The sequence below is a fragment of the Carassius gibelio genome, chromosome A3, assembly GCF_023724105.1.
Source record: "Carassius gibelio isolate Cgi1373 ecotype wild population from Czech Republic chromosome A3, carGib1.2-hapl.c, whole genome shotgun sequence".
Lineage (NCBI taxonomy): Eukaryota > Metazoa > Chordata > Actinopteri > Cypriniformes > Cyprinidae > Carassius > Carassius gibelio.
Genome location: NC_068373.1, coordinates 10042224 through 10058130, shown reverse-complemented (window position 1 = coordinate 10058130; position 15907 = coordinate 10042224).

The following is a 15907-nucleotide window of genomic DNA, read 5'->3' as shown; positions in this document are numbered from 1 at the left end:
TTTATCTTATCATTTTGATTACACACCAAAGGTTTTGTAAGGACTTTGAGGGGTATGCTCCAAAACTCGTCAAAAAATTGTCAGCCATCAAAGCTGAACAGAAAGTCTCTCTCCAAACTCAGTTAGAATTATCTCAAGACAATCAAGATTCAAAAATGCTAAGGGATTTTTAATATCTTGATTGGTTTGGGCCATGGTTAAAAATGAAAAAAAAGGAAGTGTGCTATAACTTTGGCATACATTGGCAGATTTTGATCAAACTTCAGCAGTTTGTTCATTGTGTGAAGCCAATGACATAGACAAAGATTTTTAATCATCCTCTCATTTTTACCGGATTTGCTTCAGACTTTGTCAAAACCTGGCAGATGTAAAACTGAGATGTAAATCTATCTATCTATATATATTCTTTAGTGGTGGGCCGTTATCGGCGTTAACGTTCTGCGTTAACGCGAGACTCTTATCGGGCGATAAAAAAAAATATCGCCGTTAATCTATTCTCAAAGTTGGGTTGGGAGCTGGGTCTATACTAAGCAAGCTATGATAACTTTCACCTTGTTATTTTATATAACCGACTGGCTGAGGCCAGCCTAAAAATATGCTCAGGACAGTTGTCGGGCCACTGCTGCGCATCGTCACGAAATCTTTTTCACATGTTTTTATGCCTTACCGCTTGTCGATTTAAACATTAAAGCATCCAAACACAAGACGCGGGAAGCTGAACAGAGTAAACTGGTCACTCGCGCTGTGTTCGGTGCGGAGAGAGAGAGAGCCGCGTATCACGGACAGTGTAATATTGACCCCCAATAACCATAGCAGGGTTAAAAAAATGTCCATAACAGTATCATGGGAACATAGTGCTATTTTCAGTTTAAATAAACTTCTGTGGTGAGTTACATGTTTACATTATATATACAGCAGGTTATTCATTGACAAGAAAGAATTATTACCTATACGTCCACAATTAATGTACTAAATTAAAACAGCACAACAATAATTCAGATGAACTTTTTCCAGACCCTCGAGCACCCAGTAACATGATGCCCAATTCCTCTGCCTCAACTGGAAAAAGATCAAGCACAGTCAAGTCAAGCCAAGTCACCTTTATTTATATAGCACTTTAAACAAAATACATTGCGTCAAAGCAACTGAACAACATTCATTAGGAAAACAGTGTCTCAATAATGCAAAATGATAGTTAAAGGCAGTTTATCATTGAATTCAGTTATGTCATCTCTGTTCAGTTTAAATAGTGTCTGTGCATTCATTTGCAATCAAGTCAATGATATCGCTGTAGATGAAGTGACCCCAACTAAGCAAGCCAGAGGCGACAGCGGCAAGGAACCGAAACTCCATCGGTGACAGAATGGAGAAAAAAACCTTGGGAGAAACCAGACTCAGTTGGGGGGGCCAGTTCTCCTCTGACCAGACGAAACCAGTAGTTCAATTCCAGGCTGCAGCAAAGTCAGATTGTGCAGAAGAATCATCTGTTTCCTGTGGTCTTGTCCTGGTGGTCCTCTGAGACAAGGTCTTTACAGGGGATCTGTATCTGGGGCTCTAGTTGTCCTGGTCTCCGCTGTCTTTCAGGGCAGTAGAGGTCCTTTCTAGGTGCTGATCCACCATCTGGTCTGGATATGTACTGGATCCGGGCGACTGCACAGCACAGTACAGTACAGTATGTTGACATTATTAACTTGGTAGCAGGAGATATTAAGAGATAGTTCACCCAAAAATGTAAAATCATCATCATCATTTACTCACCCTCATGTGTTTACAAACCTGTTTGATTGTTACATTTATGGTAGACTAGAACAAGTAATTGTTAGTTGCTAAGCACATGTGACAGATATGGCACTTAAAAAAAAGAGCCTGTATCTATCTGTAATGTTCTGCCTGAGTTTCCCTGGTTTCACCACTGGATGGCGTACTTTCAGCCCCAGATCACCTCTTTATTAGAGACTTGTAGCACACCTGTATTGATTCTTTGCTAATTGCACACCCTATTTAAATGCCTTACTGACTATTGTTCTTGTTCAGTCCTAAAGTCTTTTTGAGTGTGATGCTGCCGAGGATTTTTGGTTAGAGAATTTAGCTGTCTTCTGTTGAGTGTTGCTTTGGACTTCTCTCTTGTCTGACATTTAAGGACAGAGTTTTTTTGTTTTGAGTAAAGAACTTTAGGAGTCAGACTCTGAGCCTCTTGGTTATTTCCTCTGCATCTGGGTTAGATTGCTTCAGTGGAGCAGTGGTTAGTGCCAAGGTTATACACACCACACACCTGAGTTCGATCCCCATCTGGATCATAACATCTGTCTATATATAAAACATTTTATTATTTTTTTTTTTTGTGAATGTGTTCCATTGGAGGGAGTCATAAAGGTTGGAATGACATAAATATTCTTACGGGCATCTCACCCCAAAATTTAAATTCTGTCATGAATTTCTGGCCCACATGCAGTTCCTAACCTGTATGTCTGTGAAACACAAATTAATAATTTTTGAAGAATGATGGTTACCAAAACATGAGGTTATATGATTTAATGATTGATAGTTTTACCACCTTTTGACCACTAGACGTCTGTCTCCAGAATTCTGTCTGAAATCCTCATTATTCAGACTTGTGTAGTTCACATTGTTTCTTACTGATGACTGATTTCATGCCAAATATTATCTCTGCACCCAAATATATGTTTTATTGTACTCCTAGACCTGAGCACCCATGGGAGACACTGCGTTCAGTGGTGGGGTCATGCTCTCACTGAACTAACCCTCGTGGATGGGTCATGTTCTGCTTCGAGGACATGGCCACAGGCACGTTGCACTCTATAATAAACAGACTTTGTGTGACAGCTGGGATTCAGCTTACAACACTTCTCAGTTATTCCTATGGTATCCGTAAACAGCGAATGAGTGTCATATGTAATGAGTGTTATGAGTGTCGGCTGTAATATGATTGGTTATTAAGGCACATGTGATCTAAGCTGACCGTTACGCTTTCTTCAATAGTAAGTCATACAGACTCTCTCATCTCCCAATAGTAAGACAATCTCTGCTGCTTCCCAAATTTCGATTCTTTCCTACTTCCGGGTTTGAGGCCGCAGCAATGTACACCGGGGAAGAGCATGGTGAGATGAGAAAAGTTCTGTTGGGTGAATCCTAGTTAAATAGGCCTAGTTGTGGAAACTTTTTGCTTCCATCGGAATGAATTAATTCTGATTGACAAATCTGTTTACATGAACGCTAAATAAAGTGTTTGGGTAGATGTGTGCACTTATATGTCACAAGCTTCAGATCGGATTTAATCTTTCGACATGCACACACTGCATTGATATGTTGCATGCTGTTTTAAAAAGCACTCTTGATATTAATCTACTTTGGGTCCAGCACATGAACGGTTTCCCTGCACCCACCGGGAAAAACATAAATATCTCAAGTAAAACACTGGATGTGAAAGAGCATTAAAGGACTGCAAACTGCATAACTTGCTGGTTAGTAGTTAGTATAAAGCACTTAATCAATTTATCAGTATATCAATATACTAAGAGAGAAGATGAATTCTGTTTTGAGTTATTGTGTCAGGTAGGTTCTTATACCCAAAACATTTTGGAAAAGCACGTGTGACTTTGCAAAACCCAGTCTGAGCATTCTTGGTATGCTGATCTGATGTGTTTGGGTCTTTATCTTGTTTTGTATTTACTGCTCAGATTGGAGTGATTTCATGTGCAATGGCCATTGTCTGCTTTAGACTCTAAAAAATAAAGGACTAAAAGACAATAGACTGGCTAAACCTGCTTAGTACATTTATTCACTCATATTTAGTTAATATCACACTTACCGTTCAAGGAGGGTGATTTTGAATATTTAAATCAGATCAAGCCAGATAATTAATTGATTTAATAATAATAATATAAACTACTACAAATTAGGAGAATAAAAATGATACTACATTAAATTCATATAAGTCTCGGAATGTATTAAGCTTACCTTGCCAAGTTGGTGATTTTGAATTTGCTCTTACATTTTCATCAATCTCAGCTATGGAAGATAGTGAAGACATTGAATTTTACCTTAATGTTTTTCTATAAAATCCCAGGGCCCGTATTCATAAAGAATCTTAATGCAAAAAGTAGCTCCTAGTGACAAAATTCTAAGAAAATTCTTAGAAATGTGGGCGTTTACTCTTAAAATTAAAGAAAAAATCCTAGTAAAGAAAAAAGTAATTCAGAAAGCATCTTAACCCTTAAAAGAGGTCTTAAGGTCAAAATTGTTAGGAGCACAGACGAGGACTTTTAAGAGGCTTAAGAGTTTCATTAGCAGAGGAGAAAAGGGCAGAAAGATGAAGAGGCAGAAGAAATGTGTTGCATACAATGGATGACAGTGAGTTAATAAGACAGTATAGATTATATAATAATTTCTAATTTAATATATAAATTAATCACTACATTACAATATTTGGCAACTGGGAAAATGCAACAATGCAATAGTGATGATTTGGGTCTGTCACAACCTTCTGTAAGCAGAGTGATCACACAAACAATTACAGCACTTTCAGAACATCTTAATCAGGGTATATACTGCAATCCTTAAGTTAAATTTACTACTTTTTAATACCTTTTTCACTACCTTCAGAATATTTTTTAAAACCATCACGACACTGAATTGCAAGTGTTAATCAGCGACCTTTCTATTATTTACACAGATTTTGACATATATAACATACAAAAAATAATAGATTTAGAGACTGATGTTGACAGCATATTGCACATTTATTTCACTTAGTAAATAAAAATAAAAGAAATACCATAAAATGTGCAGTGGAGAAAATGGATAGACCGAACAATAAGCCTGCCTGTTAGTGTTGTCACGGTACCAATATTTCAGTATTCGGTACCGATACCAGTGAAAATCCACGGTTCTCTGTATCAATTTCGGTACCAAAGCAAAACACAAAAATTTGCTAATAAAAAAAAAAAAATAACTTTTTAGCATTAAAAATAAAACCAATGCCATTCTTTATACTTATTTAGAATTGTGTTTAAAGTTTTTCTACAAGTTATATAATTATGAAAAACAGTAAACAAGTTTCACCCAAATTTAATTTGTCTTTTAATTTATCAAATTTAAACACATTTTATGTTTGGTAAATAAAGGGGATTTGCTATTAAAATTAAAACATGGAAGAAATATTGAGATTTATTATTTTTTTAAAATAAAGTTTTTTATTTTTTTGCAACAGTGGTAGCAGTATCACATACGTTTTACTAAATAATAGTAATATTTCTAGCACAATGCCCTTATGTAAAAATTTTCTTTTAGGCCTAATGAATGCATATTTGTCATTTTGAAATTGCTATTTGCGCATTAGCTCCGCCCACTACCGGAGAAACCGGTATGTCTTCTGCTTTTTCGAAAATGAATATGAATAATTCTAAATGAACTCCATTATTTTGACAGGAGAAGACAACAGATGCTGAAATTAATGCAAGCGTCATGCGCTTCAGTCTATGTAGTAAATAAACCAGCACGTCTCTGCCATTCATTAATTCACACAGAGACGCGCAGAACACGGATTGATATTTCAAGCAACCTTTGCGGCTTAACATTTACAGATACTGGTCCATATGGAGATTTGATTTGATTAATTTATGCTTTCACAAATACCATGACTTTCCATATTAAAATGTAAGTTTCATTTACATGACTGGATTTTGAGATTCCGTACTCGTTTTCTGCTTCGCGGAAATCATAGCGCTGTATGCGTCAAGAACCGGGTTTGAATGGGACCTCGGTACTACCGGTCGTTAACCCAGCTATTAGAAAACTTGCATTTGTCCATGAAGACGACGATGGTTGTCCAGTCGTTGAAGATATGCCTTGAAGCAAGTCTAAAATAAAACGTAAGCCAGCCACTTCTGTTGAGCGCACAGTGTTCTGAGATGATGCCGAACGACCACTGAATATGACGTCAGCATCAAACATACGTTGAGACGGAGACGGAAGATCTTTGATTATGTGCCCAGATATGCTAAAGCCCATATAAACGAACTAACACGAACGCAGATAGAATTTCAATCAGAATAAGACACCTGATAGTTTGGAAAAAATAATACCTAATTTGGAAAATAATAATACCTCTGAGCAGTGGCGTAGCCAGGGGAGGGGCCATGGGGGCACTGGCCCCTCCTGAAAACTGATTGGCCCCCCAGTGTGCCCCCACCCTTCTACTTGTCTGTCACTCACAAATTCAAATTATAATCTTTCAGTTTAGTAAATAACTCATGATTGCGTCGCGATGCTTCTCAACGAGGACCAAGAACAGCGAGCTGCTGTTTTCCAACGAAAAAACCACCTATTTTAAATAGCGTATGTTTTTCGATTATCGAGTTGTTGCAGTGCAAGAAGTGTTTGGTACTAACGTTAACGTCTTTCGGTGTTAGGCAGACCAGGTTCGATGACGATGTTATCTCCTAGAGCAGACCAAGATGCTAATCATTATATTTACTATGCTCCTCTGATGCTGAATGTAAAAGGGGTTGACTGCGTTACGATTTACTTTTTTTTTTTTCGGCCGAACGCGCCGATATAGGCAACAACGCAATTTAAAGCAATGGTTTAAAAAAAACTATAATAGCAATTCTAATAAAGTCATTATTGAATCATGCAGTCGATTAGCGACTTTTTTCACTCAAGTGAGGTGACAAAACAAATCGTGTAATGTTTATCTAACGCTCCACACTTGAGACTTTTTTTTTTAAGTCTATATGGGTGAGACACATGCAAAAACATCGTTTTTTTTACTGGTCAATTTTGAGATTTTGGGCTGTTTGTCTTCAGTAACATGTCTTCTTTCAGACTTGTGGTGAAAAAAAAGTCCAAAATACACATATAGGTCTTTATTTTTCTACACCTTTAGTCTATTTGCGCTATTTGTAGATTCCTAATAAATTCAGTTGGCGTTCTAAATCACCATGGTGCTCCGCGATTGCTGTCTGCACCCTGGAAAGCTCTCTCTCTAGCTCTCTCTCCCTCCCTTCACAGAAGTTATTGACAAAACGTCATTTGATGACACCCAGAAACATTCTCAAAAAAATCATACATAATTATTTAATGCATGATTAAATAGCAAAATAAATAACTAATACTAAAATAACACTGGACTAATTAAGCTATTCTAAACTGTTTTATAGGATCCACATATTTTACATGTTAAATTAAAGCTACCTTTTTGAACAAGTAGCTTTCTAACAAAGGGCCCTATCTTGCACCCAGCGCAATTGACTTTGTACACCGACGCATGTGTCATTCCTATTTTGCACCCGCGCAAAGCGTGCTTTTCCCTCCACAGAGGCACGTCGCTAAACTAGTGAATGAACTTGCGCTCCCTGGGCGGTTCAGCGCAAAAAAGGAGGCGTGTTCCGGCGCAAACAATCCCTGGTGCTATTTTGATGTTCCATTAAACAATTGCGCCACTGACCAGAAAAAACCTAGTCTAAAGTCAGTGGCGCGTTGCGCGTTGTTCATTATGCTATTTTAAGGGCGCATGCTTGACCATAATGTATAGCGTGCACAACGCGCATACACTTTGCTCGTGTAATCTACACAGATGCAACAGTTATTTTTGCAAATCATAAATTGTTACACTAAAAAAATATTAACACATGAGATGACGGAAATCATTGTGGTGTGCCACGAAGATGTGAACAAAATAGGCATAAATCTAGCTTACAAATTATTCAGGCTAATTATTCTCCCATCCCCATACAACACAACTTCTCTGTCTTTCACTGCTCTTACAAGAACATCAGTCTCCTCGGCTGTGAACCGCTCCTGGCGTGCGCCTGGTAAATACGCCATAATAATAGCAATCCATAATGGAACTTGCGCACCTGCTTTTAAAGGGAATGTTGGATGACGCTCTGATTGGTTTATTTCACGTTACGCCCAAACCACACCTATGAATAATGAAGCTGCTTCAGACCAACCCACTTTAGATTTGCGCCGGGCGCAAGAGCCATTTATCCCGCCGGGAAAATAGCAACAGCGCCGAGACCCGCCCACAAACTTACTTGCGTTTCGCGCTTTGACACTTGCGTTTCAGATCGTTAAAATAGGGCCCAAAGTATGGATATATGATATTTTAAAATCAATATGCTCAAGATTAATTAGCCTTGACATAAGTTGATTTTGTTTATTCATCAATGCAAATTTACTGCAACTGCTGCTATGCAAATTGAATGGGATGTGGATAGTAAACAAAAACATAATGAAATTATATTAAATTTATATTAGTTATATTAATTAATTAATTGTGTATTTATTTCTATGAATTATTAATGTTATTCTGCATTTATATAAATAAGGCTATTATATATATATATTATATAAGGCTATTATAAATAAATTATATTATTATTATTTGTGAGTTGTACACTATTCATACATTGGATTATTTTATTTATTACAGTTTTTCTTTCACTTTTGTAAAGTGAAAAGTTAATACAAATTGTATTTGATTTTTTTTTTTATTTAGAGCAGTGAATAACTGCTATTAAAATATAATGGGATATCACTGTTTATTACTGATTTTAAAGGTTACTGAACTCTTGAAATGATTTGGATATACAGTTCAAACAACACAAGATTGGCCCCTCTGTATTAATCGTGGCCCCTCTTGTGCCCCCCAGTTGAAAAAATCCTAGAATCGCCCCTGCCTCTGAGACCACATTTAACACTTTTAATGGCCTTAAATTTGACCATTTTGATTTATCACTTTTTAATACTTTTTAAAACCCCGCGGACACCCTGTTAATGTGTCGCAGTTCATTTCGTTTCCACTGGACATTCCCTCAAAAAACTGCATTTATGAATATAGGAGGCTTATAGGTGCGCACAAGCAGGGGAATGAACCGTTAATAGTTTGTGCTATACGCTCCCATGTCTGCTTCTTGTCCCTTGTTGTGACACCCGGCCCGAATTTTCCTTTAAGAATGGCCTTGTGTTCATCCACTAACTGGGCTAACAGTAAACACTGTTTGGCTTTCTCGTCCTTCTTGGTTTTGATCCCATGTTTGATACATTAAAACCAACATTCAAACCGCAACTTCAATCACTGTAATTGGAAAGAGTGAAACAATTTTTATCATTCTAAGCCAATCAAATACCTTATAGGAAATTAAAAGCATGGTAAATAAAAAATGATTTATATACACACATATTGTGTGTGTGGGCATGTTTTTGTGACATATCAGGACACAACTTTGTATAATGACATGGGTATGACACAGGTATTACAAGGAGAGGCTGACTTATAACCCATGTCCCCATTTTTCAAAACGCTTATAAATCATACAGAATGAGGTTTTTTTGAGAAAGTAAAAATGCACAAAGTTTCCTGTGAGGGTTAGGGCTAGGGCTGGTGAAGGGCGATAGAATATACAGTTTGTACAGTATAAAAACCATTACGCCTATGAGATGTCCCCACTTTTCACAAAAACAAACGTGTGTGTGTGTGTGTGAGTGAGAGAGAGAGAGAGAGAGAGAGAGAGAGAGAGAGAGAGAACGGTCAAATAGGATAAATTACGCATGTAAATTCAAAGTGAGAATTAGAATAGACCCTATACTTAAAATCACTTTTTTTTCCTTCTTGTGCAACCAACCAATCACAGTCTTCAAAAGATTGTGTCATTCATAGCAACGGGGTCAACCCCGCCTCCTCACTAAGATGAAAGTTTTTGTCTTTTCCTTACTCAGAGTTGCTCTCAGATCGATCCCGAATCGCTCTTAAGCTAAGACTCCTACGTTCTAAAACTGCCTGCCACTAATACACACTCAGAAAGTCTTCCAGTTTTTTGGATATTCACACAGAGATCAGGCATTAGTCAAGTGGCTGGATTTACAAAAATAAAAGAAGCATTTCAACATTGCAACATAATTTTTTGTGTGAATTACCACTCTGTAAGTTATTTAACCATGTATTTCAATGCTTTTGTCTTTAAAACATTAAAATTCACAAACTTTTTTTGTCCTCTGAACCTCTTTCAACTTATATAGCCCCAGAAACTATAGGTATTAATAATGCCAAAGCACAGCGTCCTTAACACACACTAAACCTCTCCAATACTGTTCCGGAGCGCTCTACAATGCTTAGTGTATCCCATCATGTTTTGGAATAAATTCATAAATTAAGACTTTTTGCCGAGGTCACAAAAAGCTGTCCAATGTACAGTATGTGAAATATTGATAATTAGATATTAAAAATCTCTGTAAACACATAAGTGTCCCATAAGGCAGTGGCTCCCAATCTTGGTCCTGGAGAAGCCCAACACTGCACATTTGAGATGTCTCCCTGATCAAACACACCTGATTCAACTCATCAGGTCATCAGTGAAGACTCCAATACCTCAAAAGTGTGTTGTCAGATAAGAGAGACACCAAAACCGTGCAGTGCTGGGGTTCTCCAGGAATAGGATTGGGAAACACAGTCATCAGGTCATGAAAAGTTCAACACACACTTGTGGTCATCAGGCTCACTAGAACACTAGGCCAAATACAGGAAAGACGTCAAATAAGTAATCAAGTGGTCAAGTGCAAAGATGGCAAGTGCGGGTATTTGGACAGTGCAACAGTTTAAGAAACAACAAATGCTGTACAATTATAACAGCAGGAATGTTTGATAAAAGGGACAAACGATCACAGACTTACTGCTGCAAATATCTGCCTCCACAGCTTTCTGTCTTCTCCATTTCTGAAGGAATCCCTCTCCAGAAACACCACTGGGCTGACTGCCTTTACGTCTTTTCAGTTAAAAATAATAAAAATTAAAAAAAAGGGGGAGAGAAAATAAAATTGAATTATATACAGAATGTTAATAATGATCTGTGAGCAAAATATTTAGATATAAACTGATATGAATGAACTGCAAGATGGAAAAATATTTTTTTTATTATTATTATAGTTTTTTTTACATTAAAAGGTATTCAAAGCATGGTACAGTACATATGATTACTGTGATATGTCATATAAAAGCACATAAAAACACTAACATTACAGTGATACAAACATAGCTAGTTTAGTGATTATTGTATTGTTGTATTGATTATTAATATCCCATAGTAAAACTACAGTTACTGTGGTAAAACATGGTAAATGTCCCGTATACTGTGTTTTATTCATTTCATTTATTACTATTGTAAGTGTCGTTACCATGTTTTTACTACAAATACAACTTACATCATTGAACCTGAAATTAATATAAAACGGATACAAGGTCTATGGCACGTCACCTGACAGAGTTTAATCACACTAATTAGCAGCTGTGTTCGTTTATTTAAACGCAATGAAACTCAATCATATCGGATGACCGATATAATACATTGATTAAACATATGGCGCTAGTCTGATCAATAAAGAAGACAGAATACATTTTATAAAAGGCATTAAAAGAGCGTATTTACGATTACTCACCCAACCTGTGCCACTTGTAAACTGGTGGCAAGTGCCAAGTATCGCGATGTGTGCTGAATGAGACTTTTGAACGTGATTTCATAGCAATAAGCGTCGAATGTCTGACGCCAAAAGTTTCCCACTGAAAGCAATGAAGGTCGTAGTGCGTCGATATTGCGACGCCGAGAGGCACATTTGGCGTCATAAAAGTGACGCTAGGGGCGCGCTTGACCATGCTTCGGTTTTTGACGCCTTTGGAGTGAGAATGGGTTTGGCGTCTCCGCTAATGTCATCAGCAACAGCTGTCACTCATTACTCGTCCCTATATATTGGCCTGTCTAGCGTCTTGTGTTTGTGAGAGCGTTGTTTTATGTACTTCGACTTATGTTTGCTTTCTTGTGTGTTTCTGCGTTGGATGTCCGTGTCTCTCCAGAACCCCGTCCACTCAACGCACATCACCAACAGCAACATCACTTACCTTCGGCTCGCTTCCCCGCAGTTCTGTGTCACCCTCTCCTGCTGCCAACTCATCTCCGCCATCTTCACTCACCTGCACCATCCTGGACTGTGTTTTCCCTTCAGTGTCATCTTTGTCTCTTGTTTTTGTCCTGTATCATTGTTCTCATTAAACCTTGTTAACTCGCACTTGCTTCCTGCCACTCCATTCACCCCTACGTTACACAGGTGCCTTGATTATGCTTCCTCATTTGGGATAATACACTGTAAAACCGAACAGTGAAATTAATCAAATGAAATTAGTTAATTGCACTCAAATAATAACGAAAGTTTGTTGGACTTAATTTAAATAAGTTCTGTTAACTAAAAAATTTGTTGTAGTGAGGTGAACTTAAAATGATTGTGTTTTCTAGTTACCAGCATGCTTTGCATCAGTAAACAAGGAACATAAATTTAGAAATTAAGTGTTATTTTGTGTGTTTTTACACAAGATTAACATAGAGGGACATAAGTTAATACATAAATGTTATGTCATATTAGATTTTACAAAGGTTTATGTTGGATTTGTAGTGTTACCGTTGTGGTGAAGAGTAGAGCCTGTGGTTAGACTGAGGATGGACAGCAAAAGCCTAAATTTGAGTGTATTTCCCACATTATAGGAGTTGAAAAATAGATAAAATTATGAGTGAATTACTCCCTAATTATAAGTTCAGAAATATAATTATTTAAGATAACTCTGAGATAATTTAAGGCAACTGGAATTAAATTTTTTAAGTTTATGTAAACTTAAAACATTTAAAAACATCACTTAAATGTTTTTGTGTAATCTGTTACAAAATATTTTTTGAGTTCTGTGAACTTATCAGGGTTTACAGTGTAGTTGTTCCCAAGTTATGAAGAATAAATTGCAAAAGGCTCAAAAAAATTAAAATTAAAATAATTTTAAAAGTACATTCTAGGGCGCATTTACATGGTGGAAGTTTTAAGGAGTTGCGGATATTGACTGTGGAAAAAAGGGTGATATTTTAAAAAATGGGTCTGACACAGAATTGTCAATAATGTGGTTCCAAGTTATTTAGAAAATTATTTTGATAAGGTGAGTCAGCAGCATTCATATAAAACTAGGGGTAGAGATTTTAATATTTGTCCATGTAAATTTAAGAGTTTGGTGGGGAAAAGTTTCTTTTTTTTATATACTAGTGCTATAGCATTGAATAAATTACCAGTTTCAATAAAGGGAGTAAAAGATTTTTTGAGTTTTAAAAGAAAGGTAAAAAGATTGCTGTTTGGTGAGGTTAGTTAGTGTGTTTTGTGGTGATTTTATTGTAATTTGTGTCATTTAGTGGGATGTTTATTGTCAGTTGTGATTTGTATTTTTGGTGAATTATCTCTACTATATTGATAAAAATTTGATTTTTATAGATGTGATTAATTATGATTAGGAGATACTGTTGTTCTGTCTATTCTGCACGTACACATAACCGTCATATTAACATCGAGGGCCGCAATGGAAACAAGCCAAGTGCTTTATTGTGTTTTTATCCTCGACAGTTTTGGAGTGTATGGAATACTTGTATTTTGTACAATTTTATAAACTAGTCAAATAAATTTCAATTCAATTCAGTTCACACACACACACACACACATATATCTTTTATTTTTTAAGATTTCCTTTTTTAGTACATTAACATTACAAATGACAACACTGGTACTTGAAAAAAGGATTGTGCTAAACACCAAGTATATTCATGAAATATGTGTAGTTCAGTCCCAGTTTTCTTCTTGTATTGAGTAATTTTCGAGTTATTTTCACTGCATGGGAGGAACCAACAATGAGGACCTGACAGGGCAGGATGCCTTCCGATTTCATTTTACAAGGGCTTTTAAGGCCACCAAGGGAAGAGAGACTGATGCCATTTTACTTACACTTCAGGTGCACTCTATTAGTGTTATCAACAACAGAGCAATCATTCAACCAAAACATATGTCTCCTTCTTGCTTAAGCTACCTTTATTTACCACGAGAGGGCGCCCTAAGCTAACCCACATTGATGTGCACCTCATATATCACTATTTTTAGTTCTATTTTGATCAAATGAAAGGTTCTGTAAGTGAACGAGCTTCAAAAATAATGACTGTATTCAAACAGGTTTCTGAAGCACTTCCCCCGTCTTCCAATGTTCAGCCAAACATGTAGACCCAGAGTTTACCTGGACTTAGAGTCTGATCAGATTGCATTGACAAAGGATTTGGCAGCATAGAGACAGCCATAATCATCTAATAAACTGCAAAAGGTTCAATGACTGTGATATCCGTGATCTGAAATTAGTGATATGGTATCATGACATAAAAATCTGTGCGGTGAGATTTTAGAAGTGTTTATATCTTTCAGTCTGGAAAAGAAGATTAGATTGCAGTCTAGCATATTTTACCAGTGAAATATACTGAAAAATACTGATGGTAAACATTCACAGTATTGGACAACAGCCATCTTTCCCAGAACCAATGAATGCATAACCGTAAGAGAGACCAAAGCTTCAGTCTGCAACACCAAGAGCAAGTCAAACAACTCACATCAAGCCTTAGAGCCCATATAATCAGAAACGTTAGATACGCACCTACAGTACTATTAAAACACACACACACACACACTGTCACTGGGGCAGTACCTTACATCTTTGTACCTAAAGATGCATATTGTTTCCTAAAAGGAAATGTTGGTAGACACACAGACTTTTTATCTGATACTCATAGCATGGATTCATTTTTTCTTATTGTTGTTTCTGCAAAGTAGGATTCACGTTGAATTTCCCTCAGTGTGATGAGTAATTTTCATAAAAGAAAGAAAGAATTTGCCTATTTTTAAGGGATTATTCCTTTCAGTATAAGTAAAGCTCCCTCTTTATCAGTATTTGGTGTAAATCTGTTTGGTCTGCACAGCTAATAGAGTTGTATTTGCAGTGCTGTGTTAACAGCATGTTATCATGGCTGTTTAGAGATAATGATTGTTTTTGGATTCAGCAGACCCCATCATTATGTTGATTATTTAGCCCCAAGGTCTCTCCTGATCCTCTCAAAACAGCTGAAGTTAATGATAGATGTTTAATAAACAATGTAGAGAACCATGATGCTGCTCTGCAAACCAGACTAGACAGAATTACTCTGGTAAATTAAAACCAGACTTTTACCTTCTCTACTCATTTTCCAGTCCACATGCAAAAAGTCTGGTTAGTGGTTATGTCATGCTTTTCTGCATTGTTCTGTATCTTTGATCACATAGATGCAACTAAAAGAAAGGAAGGGAGCCAAGCCAGTAAATGTACCTCCGAAGATAATAATATCTTTGAATGTGCTCTTTTGCAAAGGGATGCCACACTGAAAGAGACTGCTGCCAACCGATAGACATTTATCCACACAAAAAGTCTTTAAGCGCTGCATGTTAAGTACTTTGAACTTATTTTGCATATAAGATCTCAGTAAATCACAAAGAAACGGAAATCTAAAAATAAGATAATGTTGGCCATTATCCTAGACATTCGTCTCCTCTGATGTAAACAGGACAGAATGAGTTTAAAACCGCATCAGTGCTTTGGCAGTTTGAATGCTGGAGAAATTGGAAAACCTAAAGGGGGTTTGGTTTTGTGACAAAATTCTGTCTCTGTGGCAGTGAAGAGATAACCGGGAAACCACACTGATGTGACAGAGACAACTCCACAAGAGCTGATGATAAACCAGTGAAGGTGCGGGGTTACTCAAAGGCCATCTAAAGACATATGGCAACGGGACAAAGTGCCAACATCATGGAGGTGATGGAGCGGTAATAAATAATCAGAGGTGATAACAACATCCTCATTTTTTTTTTCCTTCAAATTTTGAAAACTTTTGTCTGTGGTCTACGCATTAAATCAGGTCAATGGCTGGTCACTGGAGCTCCATGAGGAGCATTCAACATAGCCTGACTTGACACCTCTGACATTTAAACAGCAGGGGGCTCCACATTGTTACAGTATTCTCGA